This window comes from Bubalus bubalis, chromosome 14 (genome assembly GCF_019923935.1).
Source record: "Bubalus bubalis isolate 160015118507 breed Murrah chromosome 14, NDDB_SH_1, whole genome shotgun sequence".
Lineage (NCBI taxonomy): Eukaryota > Metazoa > Chordata > Mammalia > Artiodactyla > Bovidae > Bubalus > Bubalus bubalis.
This window is the reverse complement of record NC_059170.1, coordinates 60729794-60751143: the sequence shown is the minus strand read 5'-3', so window position 1 is coordinate 60751143 and position 21350 is coordinate 60729794. Positions and strand designations below refer to the sequence as shown.

At 37.4% G+C, this 21350-nt stretch overlaps 1 protein-coding gene and 1 non-coding gene across 2 annotated transcripts in view; one reads left to right on the top strand and one right to left on the bottom strand.

Moving 5' to 3' along the window:
• Positions 1 to 21350, bottom strand: part of DNAJC1 (DnaJ heat shock protein family (Hsp40) member C1) — a 182007-nt gene that overhangs the window by 125014 nt on the left and 35643 nt on the right. The window lies entirely within an intron of this gene.
• LOC112578944 lies at positions 13766 to 13889 on the top strand. The gene has a single exon (XR_003103385.1). It is a non-coding gene; the product is annotated as a small nucleolar RNA SNORA8 (small nucleolar RNA).

The window sequence follows — 21350 nt, the reverse complement described above, 5'->3', positions numbered from 1 at the left end:
TTTTGAGTGGAGCAGGTCTACAGCAGTAACTAACTGATCATCATAGTTCCCCGATCGTGAGGACTTCCTAACTGTAGCAATCACAGTACAGTTCAAGTAAGAGATATTGCAAGACTAGGATAATCACAATAGAGACAGAACTTCAGTGTATAGAGGAGTAGCAATGAGTTTACCTTAGTTTATCTTTGGGGAAAGAATAAAAAGTCTTCAAGAAATGTTACTAAAAGAACTTCTGCTGAGGATTAGGTTAAGGAGATGTAAATGATAGGTGACTTGTAGTGTAGCCTTGCACAAGTAAGGATACTCGTACCATCGTAGAAATAGCGAACACTGAAAGGGTAGGATTAGAGGGTAGAGAAGACCATGAGTTTATCAAGCAGGAAGTACCTCTGAAATAGTCAAGTGGAGCTGTTAATTAAGCATATGAATATACAGATTTGACGCTCAAAGTAGTAGTTAATGCTAGACATATAAATTTAGGAGCTTCTGGCACATGAAAAAGAATCAAACCCAGGCACGAATAAGATTGCTTAAAGAAAAAAGTATGGAGTGATAAGATACAAAGGCCTGTGAAGAATGTAAATAATGACAGGAAACCAAAGTTAGGTAGAAAATCAGAGTTTAGTTTCATTCCAAGAATAAAAGAATAGTCAGCAGTATCAATACTGCCACTGGTGTAAAATGAGCAATGAAACAGTATTGACTGAATTTGCCATTTTGAAGTTCACCAACGACTTCAGGAAGGGTTTTTTGCTAGTGTAATGGGTACAGAAGCCAAACTGGAGGGGTATGAGGAATGGATGGGAAGTTAGGAAATGAGGACATATTTTCAAGAAGTCTGACTACTGGAAGAAGATGTGGGATTGAGAAAGGGCTTTCTTTCCTTTTTAACACTGATGAGAAGGTGCCTGCTGATAGAAGAATTTAAACACAGGTGATATACAGAATTATTGAGAGAATGTTTCAGAGCAGGTGGGGATAGAATCCAAATTATAAGAGAAAAACTAGCCTTCAGGAAGAAGATGATAGATGGAGAAGCAAGTCGGTAGGGTGGATTGTGGGAAGCTGGAAGCATCTGACTCTGAATGTTAGAAATCCTGACAAAACAGAAATGTCATGACTCATAAAGTAGAGAAGGGCATTCCTTGAATTAACAGGAATAAAGATGCAAGCTATGGTAAGAGAGTTCTTTTAGGCTTGAACTCTTCATTACAGGTACTAGGAAGGTCATACTAAGGAACAAAGTGGACATGTACACATAGGGGAAACAGAACTAGTAACTCAGTCAGTATAATTTTGCCAAGCCATTCTATATCAGAAGATATGAAGTACATGGTTATTTTTACATTTAACTCTTTCTTCTACATTACTGTCTCTTTGTATTTCCAGTTTTATGAAAGATAACTGTTTAGTAATCTGAGAAGTGATAAATGAAAAATCAAAATTATACTAGATGATCACTGAGTAATCAGTAAATTCAAATTCCCAGCTTCTCTCTCTATGTAACAGTATTACACAGAAACAGATAATACTTTATGATCTGTGCATTTCATATCAAATGGCCAACAAATGAACAAGTATCCGATTTCATTAATCATTGGGGAAAAGCAAACTAGAGTCCTAAGGAGATAGCACTACATATGTTATATCTTCAAAAGAGAATAGGACATAAGGCTTGTGAATCTGGAGATAACTTTAAATTATTTATTAAATCAGTTAAGGGTAGAGGAAAAAAAAACCCTATACTCAAATTAATCTAGAAATTATTTCAGCAATTTATTACTGATTCTCATATATGGGTAACATGAGGGTAATTTTTTGAAACTTTATTCTCAAACTGGCTAGGGTTATTTCACTTCTCTTTCTGGAGTTTTATTTTTGTTTTTTTGATTGTTTTGTTTTTAAAAAGCAGAAAAAGATAAGAGAAGGAAAACCCAAATTTTAAAACTTTCAACTACTGACGGTGAGTGAAAGATTTAAAATTACATTGCCTTCAGTGTAAATAGTGGAGTCTGACCTCTCACCAAACAGATATAATTGCTTTGAGCTACTCTTCTAAATTAAATGTGTTTTTAGTAACACCGCTTTGTTAGGAAAGTCCCCAGGTGGGAGGAAGTGGAGAATGAAGCTGAAATAGTGGCAAGTATTTTAAAGAAGAGTTTGCTCTTAACCTGTCCTTAACCTTAGCGTATTTGACCTTTGATTCCTACTGTACACTACAGGTCACCAAACAGTCTGTCTGGAATTAGAAAGTTCCCATCAGCACTGATTTGGAGACTAGTGTGATATTACATCTAAGTGATTCTTTTGTCATTTATTTTGTTCCCAAAATTACTTTGTACAATGGTTTCTGACATTCTTTAGAAGCAGTAAACATACAGAATTTCAAATAGTCATAACTATAAACTTAAATATTAAAGATTTACAAGTTGGTAAGGAAATAAGGACTGGTTACTACTAATACTTTTATTATATCCCATTTCTTTGAATCATGACATAGAAATATCTGAGAAATCAAACTAGCTTCAACAGTTAAACACACTTCCACCCCCACCCAGAATAGATCTAATCCTAATTAAACTTAAAACTTTTGCACAGCAAAGGAAACCACAAACACAAAAAAAGACAACCCTCAGAATGGGAAACTATATTTGCAAACAAAGCAATTGACAAGGGATTAACCCTCAAAATATACAAACAGCTCATGTAGCTCAATATAAAAAAACAAACAACCCAATAAAAAATTAGGTCGAAGGGGCTTCTCTGGTGGCTTGGTGATACAGAATTCACCTGCCAATGCAAGAAACACAAGTTCAATCCCTGATCTGGGAAGATTCTACATGCCTTGGAGCAACTAAGCCTGTGTACCACAACCACTGAGCCTGTGTGCTCTAAGAGCTCGGGAGCCAAAACTACTGAGCCCACGTGCCATAGCGGCCGAAGCCTGAGTGCTCTATAGCCTGAGCTCTGCAGAAGAAGCCACCGCAATGAGAAGCCAGCGCACGGCAACTAGAGGATAGCCCCCACTTGCCGCAACCAGAGAAAAGCCCTATGGCAACAGACCCAGCACAGCCAAAAATAAATACATTATTATTTTTTTTTAATTAGGTGGAAGACTTAAACAGACATTTCTCCAAAGAAGACAGAGATGGTCAACAAACACATGAAAAGATGTTCAACATCACCAATTATTAGAGAAATGCAAATCAAAACTACAATGAGGTATCACCTCACACCTAATCAGAATGGCCATCATCAAAAAATCTACAAATAATGAGTGCTGGAGAGGGTCTGGAGAAAAGGGAAACATCCTATACTGTTGGTCGGAAAGTAAACTGATACAGTTGCTATGGAGAACAGTCTGAAGGTTCCTTAAAACACTAAAAATAGAACTACCATATGACCCAACAATCCCACTCCTAGGCATATACCTGGAGAAAACCATAATTCCAAAAGATACAGGTACCCCAATATTTGGAATACCCCAATGGCATCTGGCGGAGAAGGCAATGGCACCCCACTCCAGTACTCTTGCCTGGAAAATCCCGTGGATGGAGGAGCCTGGTGGGCTGCAGTCCATGGGATCGAAAAGAGTCGGACACGACTGAGTGACTTCACTTTCACTTTCCACTTTCATGCACTGGAGAAGGCAATGGCACCCCACTCCAGTACTCTTGCCTGGAAAATCCCATGGATGGAGGAGCCTGGTGGGCTGCAGTCCATGGGATCACAAAGAGTCGGACACGACTGAGCGACTTCACTTTCACTTTCCACTTTCATGCACTGGAGAAGGCAATGGCACCCCACTCCAGTACTCTTGCCTGGAGAATCCCAGGGACGGGGGAGCCTGGTGGGCTGCTGTCTGTGGAGTCGCACAGAGTCGGACACAACTAAAGCGACTTAGCAGCAGCAATGGCATCTGGTCCCATCACTTCATGGGAAATAGATGGGGAAACAGTGGAAACAGTGTCAGACTATCTTTTTGGGCTCCAAAATCACTGCAGATGGTGACTGCAGCCATGAAAGTAAAAGACGCTTACTCCTTGCAAGGTAAGTTATGACCAACCTAGATAGCATATTCAAAAGTAGAGACATTACTTTGCCAACAAAGTTTCGTCTAGTCAAGGCTATGGTTTTTCCAATGGTCATATATGGATGCAAGAGTTGGACTGTGAAGAAGGCTGAGTGCCGAAGAATTGATGCTTTTGAACTGTGGTGTTGGAGAAGACTCTTGAGAGTCCCTTGGACTGCAAGGAGATCCAACCAGTCCATTCTGAAGGAGATCAGCCCTGGGTATTCTTTGGAAGGAATGATACTAAAGCTGAAACTCCAGTACTTTGGCCACCTCATGCTAAGAGTTGACTCATTGCAAAAGACTCTGATGCTGGGAGGTATTGGAGGCAGGAGGAAAAGGGGATGACAGAAGATGAGATGGCTGGATGGCATCACCAGATCGATGGACGTGAGTTTGGGTGAACTCCCGGAGTTGGTGATGGACAGGGAGGCCTGGCGTGCTGCGATTCATGGGGTCGCTAAGAGTCGGATACGACTGAGCGACTGAACTGAACTGAAATGAATATCAGAATATTTGTTGTTGTTCAGTTGCTAAGTTGTGTCCAAGTCTTTTGCAACCCCATGGACCATAGCCCGGCAGGCTCCTTCGTTCATGGGCTTTCCCAGACAAGAATACTAGAGTGGGTGGCTATTTCCTCCTCCAGGGGATCTTCCTAACTTGGGGGTCAAACCTGTGTCTCCTGCATTGGCAGGTGGATTCTCTACCACTGAACCACCTGGGAAGCCCAATGAACTATTATTACTCAGCCATATAAAAGAAACAGATTGTGCTGAGAAGTGGATGGACCTAGAGACTGTCATACAGAGTGAAGTCAGTCAGAAATAGAAAAACAAATATCAAATAATATTGCTTATATGTGGAATCTAGAAAAATGGTACAGATGAACTTATTTGCAAAGTGGAAATAGACACAGATGTAGAGAGTAAATGTATGAATACCAAGAGGGAAACAGGGAGATGGGATGAATTGGGAGACTGGGATTGACATCTGTACAGATAACTAATGAGAACCTACTGTACAGCACAGGGAACTCTACTCAGTGCGCTGTGGGGACCTAAATGGGAAGGAAATCCAAAACAGAGGAGATGTATGTATGTGTGTACTGACTCACTTTGCTGTACACCAGAAACTAACACAACATTGTAAATCAACTATATTCCAATCAAAAATTAATAAAAAAATGAATAACTTGGAAAACAATGTCTGGAAAAATATTTGTACTCAAAATTAAAACAAAACCAACCTCTGGATGTTATTACTGATTAAAATCACAATTATGTGTGAAATGACTTAATTGATAAGCTAACAAAACTAAGAATGATGATAATTAACTATACTTACAGGTCCTTATCTGAATAATTCAGGCTTACTTTGCGAACTAACAAATAACAGTTCTGTGAGGCTACATGATTTTTCTGGGAACTCTATTAAAGTCAATTTAATTAAAAAAATTTTAAGTCAAGCCAAATTAATTTTTAAAAGACAAATTAGAACTTATATTGGTAACAAAGCATTCTCCTTCAAAAACCTCAGCAATCATATACTTTTGTAATGATTATTTGTATATAATAAATCAGAAAGAGGAATTAGTATACACAGAGAAAAGTATTCATGATCAAGAAGTCAGGAATTCAGACAAGAAAAAGTTTCTTTAATCCTCTGCTCTTAATTCTTTTAACAATCATGACTAAATGCAAAACTGCACATCAAGCAAGCTTGGTCAATTTAAGTTTCACTTTGTGCTTAAATTCTTATTATTCTGGAACCACAATATTTGATGTATCACTATGAAGTATTTAATAATTACTACTGATTAATTACTTAAGTATTGTTAACTTACAGATAAACTTGGACATCTTAAGATTTTTTAGTATAAAAGGATTTAAGTTACAGATTTTCATATCAAAACATCATACCTATTAAGATAAAATGTATTCGGTTTTAAATGCAGTATTTATGCTAGCCTATACGGAAATAAACTTTATGAAAGAACCCTAAAAGTTATTTCATTAGTTTCTTTACATATACATAATAAATGCCCATTCAATTTCTTCTCACAGGTCATCCTCAGTTACATAAATTTACTTGGCTATTATTACTTTTGTGGTACAGTTCAATGAATATGCTAGCAAGAGGATTAGGTCAACAGATTTATTTAAGGCCTTACCAAAATATTAAAATAAACTATCCAGCTGACATTTATAAAACAGATGAACAGAAACTTGGTAAATTTCTACACAGTTCCTGATGTTTACACTACTATTATTTCTTATTGATAACTAATTATTTCATTACCCTCATGTGTCACAAAATATATAACTTACTACAATTACATATATGTATATAATCCACTCTACACACTTTGTATACTCTTTGCCTCACACAGTATAACTTTATTATTTAGTTAACAAAGAGTAGGACACAACTGAGCACGCATGCATTAATAAGCTACAAATTCATAACTGAATTTTCTTTATATGTCTCAGCTAATTTTTTTTCACACATCAATGAATTTGAGATACATATACAACTATAATTTTTGCACAACAAACTTGTATTTGGATGCATATAAATTTGTTTTCATAAATCAGGGCTACTTCATTTAAAAGAGTATGGTTTGAGTATGGTTTACCATAAAATTTATACTTTAAAGTAAAATAATGCCTTTACTATAAAAATTACACTTATATTAATATGGCCTTAATTACCTTCATAAAAACTTAAAGAAAATAAAAGACAAAATTCAGAGTTTTTACTCATTGATATATTTTGTTTTTTAGTTTAAAAAGCCATTGTGTTGTTAGAGGAATAACCGTATATTATTTCTGCTTACTAATGAAAAATTTAAGGAAAGGGGATAGACCCAGGGAGGGGGAACAACCCAAAGATGTAATTTGTGTCATACAATTTCATTTTAAAAAATCCTTTTTACAATAGAAACTGAGCTTTGGGGAAGTATTTCAATAGCTATTTAGGTAGCCACATGGTATAAGATACAGTGAAACTTACTGAAACTTATTTTAACTATATATAATTTTCAAAAGCAAAATAAAGCAGGAATTCTTTAATGACAGAATATATGAAAAGAATAAAATTTTTATTGAAACAAAATAACTAGAGAGCCAAATTGTTTCTCAAGTTGCTGTATGCTATATTTTAGGTAGTACTGAAAATTATCCAATAATAATGTAAAATCGAAACCTCACCACAGAGCGAAAAGACAAACAGTAATAGAACACATAACTAATGGGAATCCAGAGCTGTCCAGATGCATTTTAAGAACTGACAAACATAACTTGCATTGTTTGAAGTCTGTATTAACAGCAGGGGTTGTGTCAGTGCTTTTTTTGGTATATTAACAGAATGCTTTGACAAAAGATTTTTATTAGACGCTATAACTGCTACAGATTTCCTCACGCTTATTATACTTTCAACATACAGTTTAATAAAAACCTGTTAAGTAGACTACATTTCAGAGAAACATTAAAAAAAATTACAAAAAGAAATGAGAAGTTTGTCCTTTTCTACTGATATTTTATTTTTGTCTTGTGGACAAAAGTCACTGCTAATGATGTTTATACTACTGAAGTGTAAACATTTTCAATACTTTCAATACTGAAAGTGAGTATAATGCTCTAACTATATCAGTTAAGTGCTGGTTGACAGGAGTGCTTCATTGCCGATTGCTTCTACCAGCAAGATAAAACAAGTAATCTAAGTCCACTTTAAATGCTGGAGATGATACTACCTAACACCAACACACTGGTTATAAAGGAGAAAAGGCAACTTGGCAACATCAGTGTAACACACAGGAATTTTTCCTCCACAGAATTAAAAAGTTTTAAACTTGTCTGTAGCAAATAACAACCGCCTTTATGCTTTTTCCTTTTAAAAAACGTTTGACATGTAAAATTAACTTGATATACGTATAACTGATTTCTTCAAGGGCAAGTGCTTCAGAGAGACGCAGAATGTTTCAGTTTCCCTTTGTCAAGAGAGATTCCTCAAGTTAAAATTTAAGCTGAAACTTAACCATAACTATTTTAAATGAATTTATTTCATGAGGAACAACTATTATAGGGTTACCATTTATAGATATTTGTGGTTTAGCATAACAAGTTTTGATTTGGAGTTTTCCTATCCCTGATAAACAGACCATATCTTTTCAAGTCCAAGTCATTACACAACTGAAAGCTAATTTAAAGTCATTATATTGGCTTAGGAGGTATTAATAACAAAAGGAAATGCTTGAAAAATTACAAGAGGCTTTTGAAATGTGTTTCTTTCTTACCAGAGTCCACAAACTTAATAAGATAAGGCACAAAGCAACACACGGCTTTCTAGGAGATTGTTAACTACGGAGGTGATTCACAAGCAAACTATGCTGCAAATTTAGCTGACTTTATACACACCCCGAAATGCTAACACTATCGTTACATGTAATTATAAAGACTTATTGGCAATGACTGTTTCAGTGAGTGTTTTGGTCTCAATAGAGAATAAGAATTTAAGAAACTAAAAGAAAGTAAAGCCACTGTAAATCATTTTTCATGCCTCTCATAAGATTTTCCAGTTATACATTTTCCTTCAACAAAAAACAAATATCTCATGTAAATATCAAACCAAATATTACTCATGGTTTGCTAATATTTTGAGGGCTAAAGATACCTATTGCAAACCAATAGCACATACTTATTGAAATGCTTTTTAAGACATCAAAACTAATCCAGGTAATGGTATATGAGTAGGAAGGTAAGAAAACTTAAACTACTCTTATTTCCAGTTTTTTTATATTCTAAAAGAATTAGATACAAATCAACAATGCACAGAGAACAATAACATCCATATTTTTTCTCTATTAAAAAGATTTCTACATATAGTGATAATGGACTCTTTGACTATAAAAGAAAATCATTTCTGATGAGAGTACGAACATTTACTACTTAAAGAACACGTGTGTTCTTGAAAAGAATATTTTAGCAAAAAATATTTTGGTATTTGGGTTAATTTAAATTGATTTAATTTTTTTTTAAAACTGGGGAACTGAATTGGAAAAATTTGTTAAGAGCTCAAATGCTGAATGATAGATAATAAGCATAGCAATTAACAATATAGATGGTCATGTTTAATTATGAAGCAATACTGATTTTAAGCACCTGATTTACTATTAACAAATTGTCTTTTACTAACTTGTTATATATGAAGCTTATTCTAATACTAGTTAGGAACGTTTGACTAACAATTTTAACATACTTTTTTCAGCAAATATTAACAATGAAATAGATACTTAAATAGCCATTTTTTCAAATGATTCCTGCACTTGGTGAATCGGCTTCCCTAGTTAAAACTGACATATTCATCTTTAAATTTTTTTTAAATCTACTCTGCATGCAATATATTATGTAAAACAATATAAAGCATGTATTTGAAAAGACAGAGCAAATGTTCTCCCTTAGAAAGTACTGAAGCTCCATCTAGAGGCTTTTCCCCCTATTACTGTCACTTGCAATATAAGTAATATCACCTAGAAATGTGAATAATATTAAAATGTCAGATTTCTTTTGTGTTTACTCTTTTGTTATTCATAATGAGTTCTTGCCCTAACCTTCTTAGGGTAGCTCTAGCTCCATCACTGCCATCAAGTGGTAAAAAACTAAAACTGAACTTTGAAAGAAAAAAAAAAAAGAAGCGGGTGGAGGGGGGGGAGGGAAACACCCAGGAAAAAGAAAATTATGTACTCTCTACCACTTACATACTCTCCTTTTTTGGTTCAAGAATTGAGTTGTTGTTTTTTTTCCTGTGTCATTTACTCTCTCAGTAATTATGGAGAAAACAGATTTGCCATCTGTTTCTAGAAAATAGTTGTTACCTGTAAATTAGAAACTTTTCTGGATATTTGTCCCTTTACAGTGTACACAAAAACACTTTGAATTAAATATTATGTGGTTTAGTGATATATTGAATGTAAGCACAGTTCATAAACAACTTCAACGATAGGGACAGCAGTGAGAAACACAAAGAAGTACTTAAGATCAGTGAATTTCACAGTGCATTACAACAGCTACTAAAAGAAAGAAACCATGATGACCTAAAGTAAGGATTTTCTATTACCTGTAAAATTAATCTAGATTTTAATAAATTGAACAGTCTCATTGTACCCTCAGGATGAAGTGAAAGTGAAGTGAAAGGGCTTCCCTGGTGGCTCAGATGGTAAAGCATCTGCCTGCAATGCGGCAGACCCGGGTTTGATTCCTGGGTCGAAGGAAATGGCAATCCACTCCAGCACTCTTGCCTGGAAAATCCCATGGAGGAAGTAGCATTACCTCTAAAACTAATCTAGATTTTAATAAATTGAACATTCTCATTGTACTCTCAGGATGTGGTGATAGCCAAATGTCCCAAAAATGTCTTCCACAGCCTACGAATGGAGAAAGATCAGAATAAGGATTTAACACTGTGAAAAGCAAAAGAAAAAAAATTTAACCATGAGGAAACAAATTAGATTTGAATTCAATTTCTGACTTTAATATCTTTACTTTTTTTTTTAATAAGCACATACTTCCTGAACTATGTTACGGGAGTTAAGACTGTCAAAGAAACAAAACTACAAGCTACAGAACCTAAGGGAAAAGACCAGTGAAATACTGTCTGAGGTCAAGGAATGCTGCTCTGTGAGATGCATCACTCATGACCTAACTTTAAAATATTATTTGTGTACTAAATAGGTAAGAATGTAGTTAACGTAATAAGTCTCTTAATCATGTTTAGAAACTTTCCAACATTGCTAAAATAGCTATTAACGGACCACTCTTTGTTTTATATATTTGTAACATGAAAATTATAGAATACTGTGATTTTATTCTTTCTTTAAATTTTTACTGAGACACTTGCTCACAAGTCATAAAGAAACTGAAAATTTTGTAGCTTTGATTGTAGGTATGAATTACCATGTTAAATTAACAGTGGCAGCCAACATTCAGTGAGTTCCTAATATGTGCCAGGCACTTTTCAAGATGTTTCACGTGTATTAAGTACTCTTTCAACAACCCTTTAAGATAGGTATTATTAATATTATACAGATAAGGAAACAGGCACAGAGAGATGAAATAACCGCCCACAGTCACACAGTAAGGGGCAGGGATGAGATATGAACCTAAGTGGTATGCCTGGGTATAAGGCAAGTTTTCTCAATCTTAGCACTATTGACATTTTGGGTCAGATAATTCTTTATCTGGGGGGAGGGTGCTGTTTGGTGTATTATCGATGTTTGGCAGCATCCTTGGCAACTACCACCAGATGCCACTAACATGACCTCACCCCCCGCCCCAGTTATGATACCAAAAATGTCTCCAGACACTGCCCAAGTTTGGTGGAGGGAGGTTGGGGTTGGGGATTGCCTCTAGTTAAAAATCACTGATATGTAAGATTATTTAATCTGTTAGAACATTGCAGAAACAAATCATGACCAATTAATCTGGAATTAGTTTTCCTCTGTTTTAAATTATTTACCACAATACAGAAAATTTTAGATCTAAAGGTGGTTTAGGATAGCAATACTCTGAGTCTTACTATTTAGGGGATGACATGTCACATAATTAAAAATCATAATACGAGGGGGGGCAAATCTCATAACACAAGGTTTATGTAGGCAAGCATGAAAATAATGAGGAGATATAAAAATTCCATCCAAATTTATAAAGGCAGTTACCTCTGGAAAACGAGACTGAGGGACAAAGTGTGGGACTATTGCCTTTCACTTTACGTAGTTTGATGTCGTGTTCACTTTTTTTTCAAACATTTTGGTTTTCTGCAAAGCTTTTTAGAAACCAAATTTTAGGGAAACCTTTTTCTTTCTGACATCAGCATTTCGGGTATGACTTATTAACTGTAGGGTCTGATATGGGACAGAGGGGAGACTGAGAAAGGACCCATCCAGCTGAGTGTCTGCTGAGGCTGTTAAAGACACATCTCCATCAGTGCCCCCACGCTGAGGGCTTCAGTCCACAGCTCAGGCCAGGCTGCTTTGGCAGAGCCCATGTGGTCACATCTGGCCTGGGAACCCCCACACCCAACCCAGGCAGTGATTTGAATGCTCTGTGCTGGGTCTGGAGGAATCTTTTTCCAGGTTTTCATTGATATTTTCCCATAGGCTGCTTTCACTGGTTTCCCCATATATATCCCTGTCATGCTAACAAAGGAAATACAACAAATTCATGATAAAATAATTGTGCTTAACTAGACAAAAATATTAATTAGTTAGCCATAGGTCTGAAAGCTAGTAAACTAGTAATAATTAAGAGGATACTAGAGATATATATTTTCAAGAGTGCTGCTTAAAGATGTAAATAACAGCGGGCATACAATTTTCAAACAATTTTTTTTCTAGCTTTCCAATAACTTTAACCATGTACATTTTGCCAGTTCCCAATTACAGCAAATTTTTGCTCCAATTACTTTTGATTATCCAGAAATCCTTTAAAGAAAACACTAATAAGTGCTCTTCTATTCATTTAATTATACATTCTTTCATTGTCATTTTAATTTTTCCTTCACTGTACTTATTTTTACTACTGTAAACTAAATTGCACATACATTGTATCCTTTTCTTTCAGTCAGTATATATATCAATTTTCCATTTTGTTTTATAAATTTAATGAAGTAATGTTTATAATGTTTATATTCAAGTAATGTTCATAGCTTCACTTAATTTAGTATTATCTACTTGGCCATTCTCTGTTGATCTCTGCAATGATGTTGTACTGTATCAACTTAGCAAATAAATATTTTCCACATTTTACCTTCTTTTCTATCCTGCCTGCCCTTATTTTTCTTTCCCTTGTTCTTTTCAGTTGTTAGTCTCTATATACTTTTGCTGTTAGCTATAGAAATAGTGTGCATGCCTGCTAGCTAAGTCACTTCAGTCGTGTCTGACTCTTTGTGATCCTATGGACTGTAGCCCGCCAGGCTCCTCTGTCCATGGGGTGCTCCAGGCAAGAACACTGGAGTGGGTTACATGAATAAGTAAACATCTTCTTATATAAATTTAAATAATACAGAGTAAAACATCCTCTTTAACTATTCTCCCTGGCAAATGCAACTCCTCCAACAGAAGTTATTATGGTTATCAGCTTGGTGCATATACATTATAAATACTTCTAGATTTTCTTTTTTAAGTAAGTTTACTTTCATATATGAGATTCCCAGGTGGCTCAGTGGTAAAGAATCTGCCACCAATGCAGAAGACATGGGTTTGATCCCGAGGTTGGGACGATCCCTTGGAAAAGAAAATGGCAACCTATTCCAGTATTCTTGCCTGGAAACTCCATGGACAAAGGGGCCAGGCAGGCTACCGTCCACCAGGTAGCAAAGAGCTGGACATGACTCACCAACTGAGCATGTACTTTCACATATGTGTACATGTAGAAATCTTCCACTTTATACCACCATTAAGCAAAATACTTTCCTTGTATTCAAAAAAAGACCTCATAACTGTCTGCTTTTGTCCATTCACATATTGCTTTGCTGGGCTTTCATGTTAATATTTTCATACAAGATATGCTATTTAACACTAGTTGAATCAAGGATTTGGCTTACTACTGGAAATATTTAATTGAAAATACCATCGGGTAAAACACACACAATCCTAACACATAAAGTATATAAGTAGTGACCTGAAACTAAAACTATTATTGGATTTAAAAGTTTTAACAAAAATATTGCTGTTCAAAAGACAGTGCGATATAAATTCAGTATCTGGCATCGTTGGTTTTTTTGCTTTGTGCATGTTAGACCTGGTATTTCTACTGATACAGTATCCTTTTAGTTTCTTATACTGGTCAGTTTGACAGAATCTTCAAAAGTAACTAATACTTTTTTTTCCTATGGTTGTCATTAAGAACTAGACAGATCCCATCTCCTGACCCTAAACAGGATCCTATAGTAAACTTCTTGAGGAAATTGGATCTTGAAGATTACAGGTGGCAAACTTTGAAGTGAACTCCACTGAAGATCTAAGAGGCCCAACTAAAACTGTGGCATCACAGCTGTGGGTTGAGCAGAACTTTTTGAAAGGGCTATCTTGAAGATGACAACCTGGGAGGAGCTATGGGGATTGGCAGTGGAAAGAATCAGGACGTGTGAAAAATCCTTAAAATTTTATTGACTTAAATAACTTTGTCTATGTTATGAATAAAAAGAAACCTTTGTGCAGAAAGTAAAAAAAAAAAAAAATATTCCATGTCAGTATTAAAATATTAATCAGAATGATAAAGGAATTAGGGTTTTACTTCCTTTATGGTATATTTATTTTTTAAACCGCTTTATTGATATATAAGCCATAAAAGTCACGTTTTAAGTACAGTGATTTTTTTAGTAAATGTAAAGGTTATCACAATTCAGTTTTAGAATATTTCCAATACCCCAGAAAGACCTCTCATACACATCTCTACAGATCTGCCTTTTCTGAACATTTCATATATAGTGAAGGGATAAGTTTTCTGATATATTTACATGTCAGATTTAGCAGCAAAAATATTTTGCATAAAGATTTTGCTGAAAAGTCTTTTCTGAAGTTATTCATCTTGCTCATTTGGTAAGGATGCTATAAATATAACTGAACTCCTTATTCTCTCTCCTTCATTTCCTTCCTCTCTTTCTTTTGCCAGTTTTCACTCTTGTAGTATTTAATAATCACCACTGTTAATAGACCATGGTTTCTCACTACAGTTTACATGCTAGCGAGGTTATGCTCAAAATCCTTCAAGTTAGGCTTCAGCAGTATGTGAACTGAGAACTTCTAGATGTACAAGGTGGGTTTAGGAGAGGCAGAGGAATCAGAGATCAAACTGCCAACATTCCCTGAATCACAGAGAAAGCAAGGGGACCTCAGAGAAACATCTGCTTCACTGACTACACTAAAGCACTTGACTGTATGGATCACAACAAACTGGAAAATTCTTAAAGAGATAGGAATTTAAGACCACCTTACCTGTCTCTGGAGAAACCTGTATGCAAGTCAAGAAGCAACAATTAGAACCGTCATGGAACAGTGGACTGGTTCAAAATTGGGAATGGAGTATGACAAGGCTGTATACTGTCATCTTGCTTATTTAATTTATATGCAAAGTACATCATGCGAAATACCAGGCTGGATGAATCTCAAGCTGGAATCAAGATTGCTGGGAGAAATACCATCAACTTCAGATGTGCAGATGACACCACTCTAATAGCAGAAAGCAAAGAGGTACTAAGGAGCATTTTGATGAGGGTGAAAGAGGAGAGTGAAAAAAACTGGCCTGAAACTCAACATTCTAAAACCTAAGACCATGGCATCTGGTCCCATAACAACAGAAGGGGGAAAAGTGGAAGCAGTGACAGATTTTACTTTCTTGGACTCCACAATCACTGTGGATGGTGACAGCAGCCATGATACTAAAAGACACTTGCTCCCTGAAAGGTAAGCTATCACAAACCTGACAGCATACTAAAAAATAGAGACATCACTTTGCTGACAAAGGTCCATCTAGTCAAAGCTATGGTTTTTCCAGTAGTCATGTATGGATGTAGAGTTGGACCATAAGAAGACTGAATACCAAAGAATAGATGCTTTCGAACTGTGGCTCTGGAGAAGACCCATGAGAATCTCTTGGACAGCAAGGGGATCCAACCAGTCCATCCTAAAGGAAATCAGTCCTTAATATTCATTGGAAGGACTGATGTTGAAGCTGAAGCTCCAATATTTTGGCCACCTGATGGGAAGAGCTGACTTCCTGGAGAGGACCCTGATGCTGGGAAAGATGGAAGGCAAAAGGAGAAGGGGGTGGCAAAGGATGAGAAGGGTAGATAGCATCACTGACTCAATGAACATGAATTTGAGCAAACTCTGAGAGACAGTGGAGGACAGAGGAGCCTGGCATGCTGCAGTCCGTGGAGCCGCGAATAGTTGGAGCAGAATTCAGTCACTGAACAACAACAACATACATGGAAGGTATAAAAAAATGGGCTTTTCTGTACAGACTCCAAAATATATTCTGATAGTTTAATGAAAAACAAAACAGAAATCCAGCATATAAACATATTACGTCCTTGAGATGTTTTAGTTTCTCCTAAAGTGGAATACACTTTTAAAAACTGATGAGAAGCCCATTTAATACAGGTCTTTTCAAATTTGGAATTCTATCCTCAAATGGAATTCTACCTCCAAATAGAAATCCATCCTCCAAAAACTTCTGGTGTCACCCTGAACTCTCTCTCACAGTCCACATCCATTTCATTAGCAAATCCTGATGGCTCTATTATCAAATTGTATTCAGGATCTGAACACTAATGCCTTCACCATTACAAAGGTCCAAAGCTACCATTCTTTTTTGCTTGGATCATGACAAAAACTTCTAACACGATGCATGTTGATGTATGGCAAAACCAATACAATATTGTAAAGTTAAAAAACCTCTAACACAACTCCTGACTTCAGCCCTAGCCAGGTCTCTTCCTTCAATAGTCTGTTTTCAGCACAGCAACTAGACTAAAACTAAATACAGATCTAGTCAAAAACCTCCAACAGCTTTCGTTCCCTTTTACTCAGATCAAAAGTCCAAGTCCTTAGTGACTGCAATTAACATCTTAAACTTGTAACAATCTAGTTTAACTTTTAACAACTTACGTATCCACTAAGAAATAACTAAAAAAAAAAAAAATTTTTTTAAAGAAAGACGGGAATAAAATGGTGCACTGCAAAAAGTCAACTAAATATAACACCAGGCAGTGATGGAAAAATTAAGGAACAAAAAAACATAAGCTATAGTCAAATAATGTTGATGGGCACCATCAAAAGAGTGAAAAGACAACCACAAAAGAGGGAAAATATTTGCCAATCATATACTTGATAAGGGGTGAATATCCAGAATACATAAAGAACTCCTACAACTCAACAACAAAAAGACTCAAGTTGTTAAAAATTGGGGAAATGACTTGAATAGACATTTCTCCAAAGATATACAAATGGCCAAAAGTACATGAAAAGATGCTCAACATCACTAATAATTAGAGAACTGTTAATCAAAACCATAAAGGATACCACTGCAGAACTACTAAGATGGCTGTAATTTTTAAAACTGGAAAATAGTGTAGACAAGGATATAGAGGAATTGGAACCCTTATGCATGGCTGGTGAGAAAGTAAAATGATAGTTACTATGGAACAAATATGTTCCTCAAAAAGTTAAACATCATATTACAATGTGATTAACAATTCCACTCCTCAGGATACACCCTAAAAAAACTAACAACAGGGACTCAAACAGATATTTTGTAAACCAATGTCCACAGCAGCATTATTTACAAAAGTGGAAATAACACAAGGTCACCAAAGAGATGAATGTATATACTACATAGTATAGTCTATATATATATGATGGAAAATTATTCAGCCATAAAAACAATGAAGTACCAATACATGCTATAGCGTGGATGAACCTTGAAAACACTGGGCTAAGTGCAACAAGCCAGCTACAAAAGGGCAAATATTGTATGATTCCACTTATATGAGTACTTGGAACAGGTAAATTTACAGAGACAGAAAGTGGATTAGACGTTACCAGGGGCTGGGATAGAGGGAGGGTGGGAAGTTCCTTAGTATGTATGGAGTTTCAGTTTGGGATGATGAAAAAACTTCAGAAACAGATGGTGGTTAGGGCTGTACAATACTGTGAAAGCTACCAAATTGTACACTTAAAAATGGTTTAAAAAGCAAACTTTTGGTTTTACTTTTTACCACACTTTTTTTTTTAAGCCAAAGGCTTTACAATCACATTAAAACCTCCAAAATCCTTTAGAAGGTCTACAAAGTCACCAGTATCTCTGATTTCGTCAGCAACCACTGTCCCTCTGGCTTTTTCCCCACCCACACCTCCTTGCTGTTCCTTGAACACACAAGCAAGAGTCCTGCTCAGGACCTTTCCAGCTGCCATCCCTTATCTGTAGCAGACCCCCCTCACCTCATGGCTCACATCCTCCCTCCTGCAGGTCTCCACTCACAGCACCCTTTCAATAAGGGCCCCCTGACTACCCCTCCCCCAACAGGTCCTAGCTCTTTTCCACTTTATTGTCCTCCACAGCACTTCATCTGGTGTGTGTGTTTGTGTGTGTGTGTGTGTAAAACCACAAATTTATTGTCAGCTTCTTCCTCTAGAATGTAAACACCAGAAGGGCAGGAATTTTGCCTATTTCATTCAATGCTGTGACCCTAAAACAGTGCCAGGCACATTGTAAGCAGTCAAGAAATCACCACTCCTGAGTGAATGAATATTGAATTATTTTAATCACCAATATAAGACTACTAATCAACTATTAAGACATGTCACTTCTTAAACCTTCCTAGAAATTGGAGCACCTTCCTAGAAATTAGAATTTTACTCTTTAGTCTGATGTACAATTAAAGCCTACTACTTTACTATTAACTTTTTTATTTTGCTATGAGGAGCCACCCCACGTCCGAGGTCAGGGGCAGAAGCCGGGAGGACTCCATGCCCGAAGGGCGGCGGCCAAGAGGAGTTACCCCACGTCAGAGGTCAGGGGCAGCGGCCGAGAGTACCAGACTGCGACGGCGCAGGAGCAGCCGAGCGGAGCTACCCTGCGTCCGAGGTCGGGGGCGGGGACGGCCGAGAGGAGATACCCAGCGTCTGAGGTCAGGGGCGGTGGCCGGGAGGAGCTACCTACCCCACGCCCCCACGCCCGAGGCCAGGGGTGGTGGCCGGGAGGACCAACCCCTCGTCCAAGGAGCCGTGGATGCGCGGGCGCAGGAGGGCCTAGAGGAGCTATCCCACGTTGAAGGTCAGAAAGGGCGGCAGTGAGGAGATACCCCTCGTCCAAGGTAAGGAGCAACGGCTGCGCTTTGCTGGAGCAGCGGTGAAGAGATACCCCACGCCCAAGGTAAGAGAAACCCAAGTAAGACGGTAGGTGTTGCAAGAGGGCATCAGAGGGCAAACACACTGAAACCATGCTCACAGAAAACTAGTCAAAGTAATCACACTAGGACCACAGCCTTGTCTAACTCAATGAAACTAAGCCATGCCGGTGGGGCAACCCAAGATGGGCAGGTCATGGTGGAGAGATCTGACAGAATGTGGTCCACTGGAGAAGGGAATGGCAAACCACTTCAGTATTCTTGCCTTGAGAACCCCATGAACAGTATGAAAAGGCAAAATGATAGGATACTGAAAGAGGAACTCCCCAGGTCAGTAGGTGCCCAATATGCTACTGGAGATCAGTGGAAAAATAACTCCAGAAAGAATGAAGGGATGGAGCCAAAGCAAAAAGAATACCCAGCTGTGGATGTGACTGGTGATAGAAGCAAGGTCCGATGCTGTAAAGAGCAATATTGCATAGGAACCTGGAATGTCAGGTCCATGAATCAAGGCAAATTGGAAGTGGTCAAACAAGAAATGGCAAGAGTGAATGTCGACATTCTAGGAATCAGCGAACTAAAATGGACTGGAATGGGTGAATTTAACTCAGATGACCATTATATCTACTACTGCGGGCAGGAATTGCTCAGAAGAAATGGAGTGGCCATCATGGTCAAAAGAGTCCGAAATGCAGTAGTTGGATGCAATCTCAAAAACGACAGAATGATCTCTGTTCGTTTCCAAGGCAAACCACTCAATATCACAGTAATCCAAGTCTATGCCCCAACCAGTAACGCTGAAGAAGCTGAAGTTGAACAGTTCTATGAAGACCTACAAGACGTTTTAGAACACCCAAAAAAGATGTCCTTTTCATTATAGGGGACTGGAATACAAAAGTAGGAAGTCAAGAAACACCTGGAGTAACAGGCAAATTTGGCCTTGGAATACTGAATGAAGCAGGGCAAAGACTAACAGAGTTTTGCCAAGAAAATGCACTGGTCATAACAAACACCCTCTTCCAACAACACAAGAGAAGACTCTACACATGGACATCACCAGATGGTCAACACCAAAATCAGATTGATTATATTCTTTGTAGCCAAAGATGGAGAAGCTCTATACAGTCAGCAAAAACAAGACCAGGAGCTGATTGTGGCTCAGATCATGAACTCCTTATTGCCAAATTCAGACTTAAATTGAAGAAAGTAGGGAAAACCACTAGACCATTCAGGTATGACCTAAATCAAATCCCTTATGATTATATAGTGGAAGTGAGAAATAGATTTAAGGGCCTAGATGTGATAGATAGAGTGCCTGATGAACTATGGAATGAGGTTCATGACACTGTACAGGAGACAGGGATCAAGACCATCCCCATGGAAAAGAAATGCAAAAAAGCAAAATGGCTGTCTGGGGAGGCCTTACAAATAGCAGTGAAAAGAAGAGAAGCGAAAAGCAAAAGAGAAAAGGAAAGATATAAACATCTGAATGCAGAGTTCCAAAGAATAGCAAGGAGAGATAAGAAAGCCTTCCTCAGCGATCAATGCAAAGAAATCGGGGAAAACAACAGAATGGGAAAGACTAGGGATCTCTTCAAGAAAATCAGAGATACCAAGGGAACATTTCATGCAAAGATGGACACAATAAAGGACAGAAATGGTATGGACCTAACAGAAGCAGAAGATATTAAGCAGGGATGGGAAGAATACACAGAAGAACTGTACAAAAAAGATCTTCACAACCCAGATAATCACCATGGTGTGATCACTCACCTAGAGCCAGACATCCTGGAATGTGAAGTCAAGTGGGCCTTAGAAAGCATCACTACGAACAAAGCTAGTGGAGGTGATGGAATTCCAGTTGAGCTATTTCAAATCCTGGAAGATGATGCTGTGAAAGTGCTGCACTCAATATGCCAGCAACTTTGGAAAACTCAGCAGTGGCCACAGGACTGGAAAAGGTCAGTTTTCATTCCAATCCCAAAGAAAGGCAATGCCAAAGAATGCTCAAACTACCGCACAATTGCACTCATCTCACACGCTAGTAAAGTAATGCTCAAAATTCTCCAAGCCAGGCTTCAGCAATATGTGAACCGTGAACTTCCTGATGTTCAAGCTGGTTTTAGAAAAGGCAGAGGAACCAGAGATCAAATTGCCAACATCAGCTGGATCATGGAAAAAGCAAGAGAGTTCCAGAAAAACATCCATTTCTGTTTTATTGACTATGCCAAAGCCTTCGACTGTGTGGATCACAATCAACTGTGGAAAATTCTTCAAGAGATGGGAATACCAGACCACCTGATCTGCCTCTTGAGAAATCTGTATGCAGGTCAGGAAGCAACAGTTAGAACTGGACATGGAACAACAGACTGGT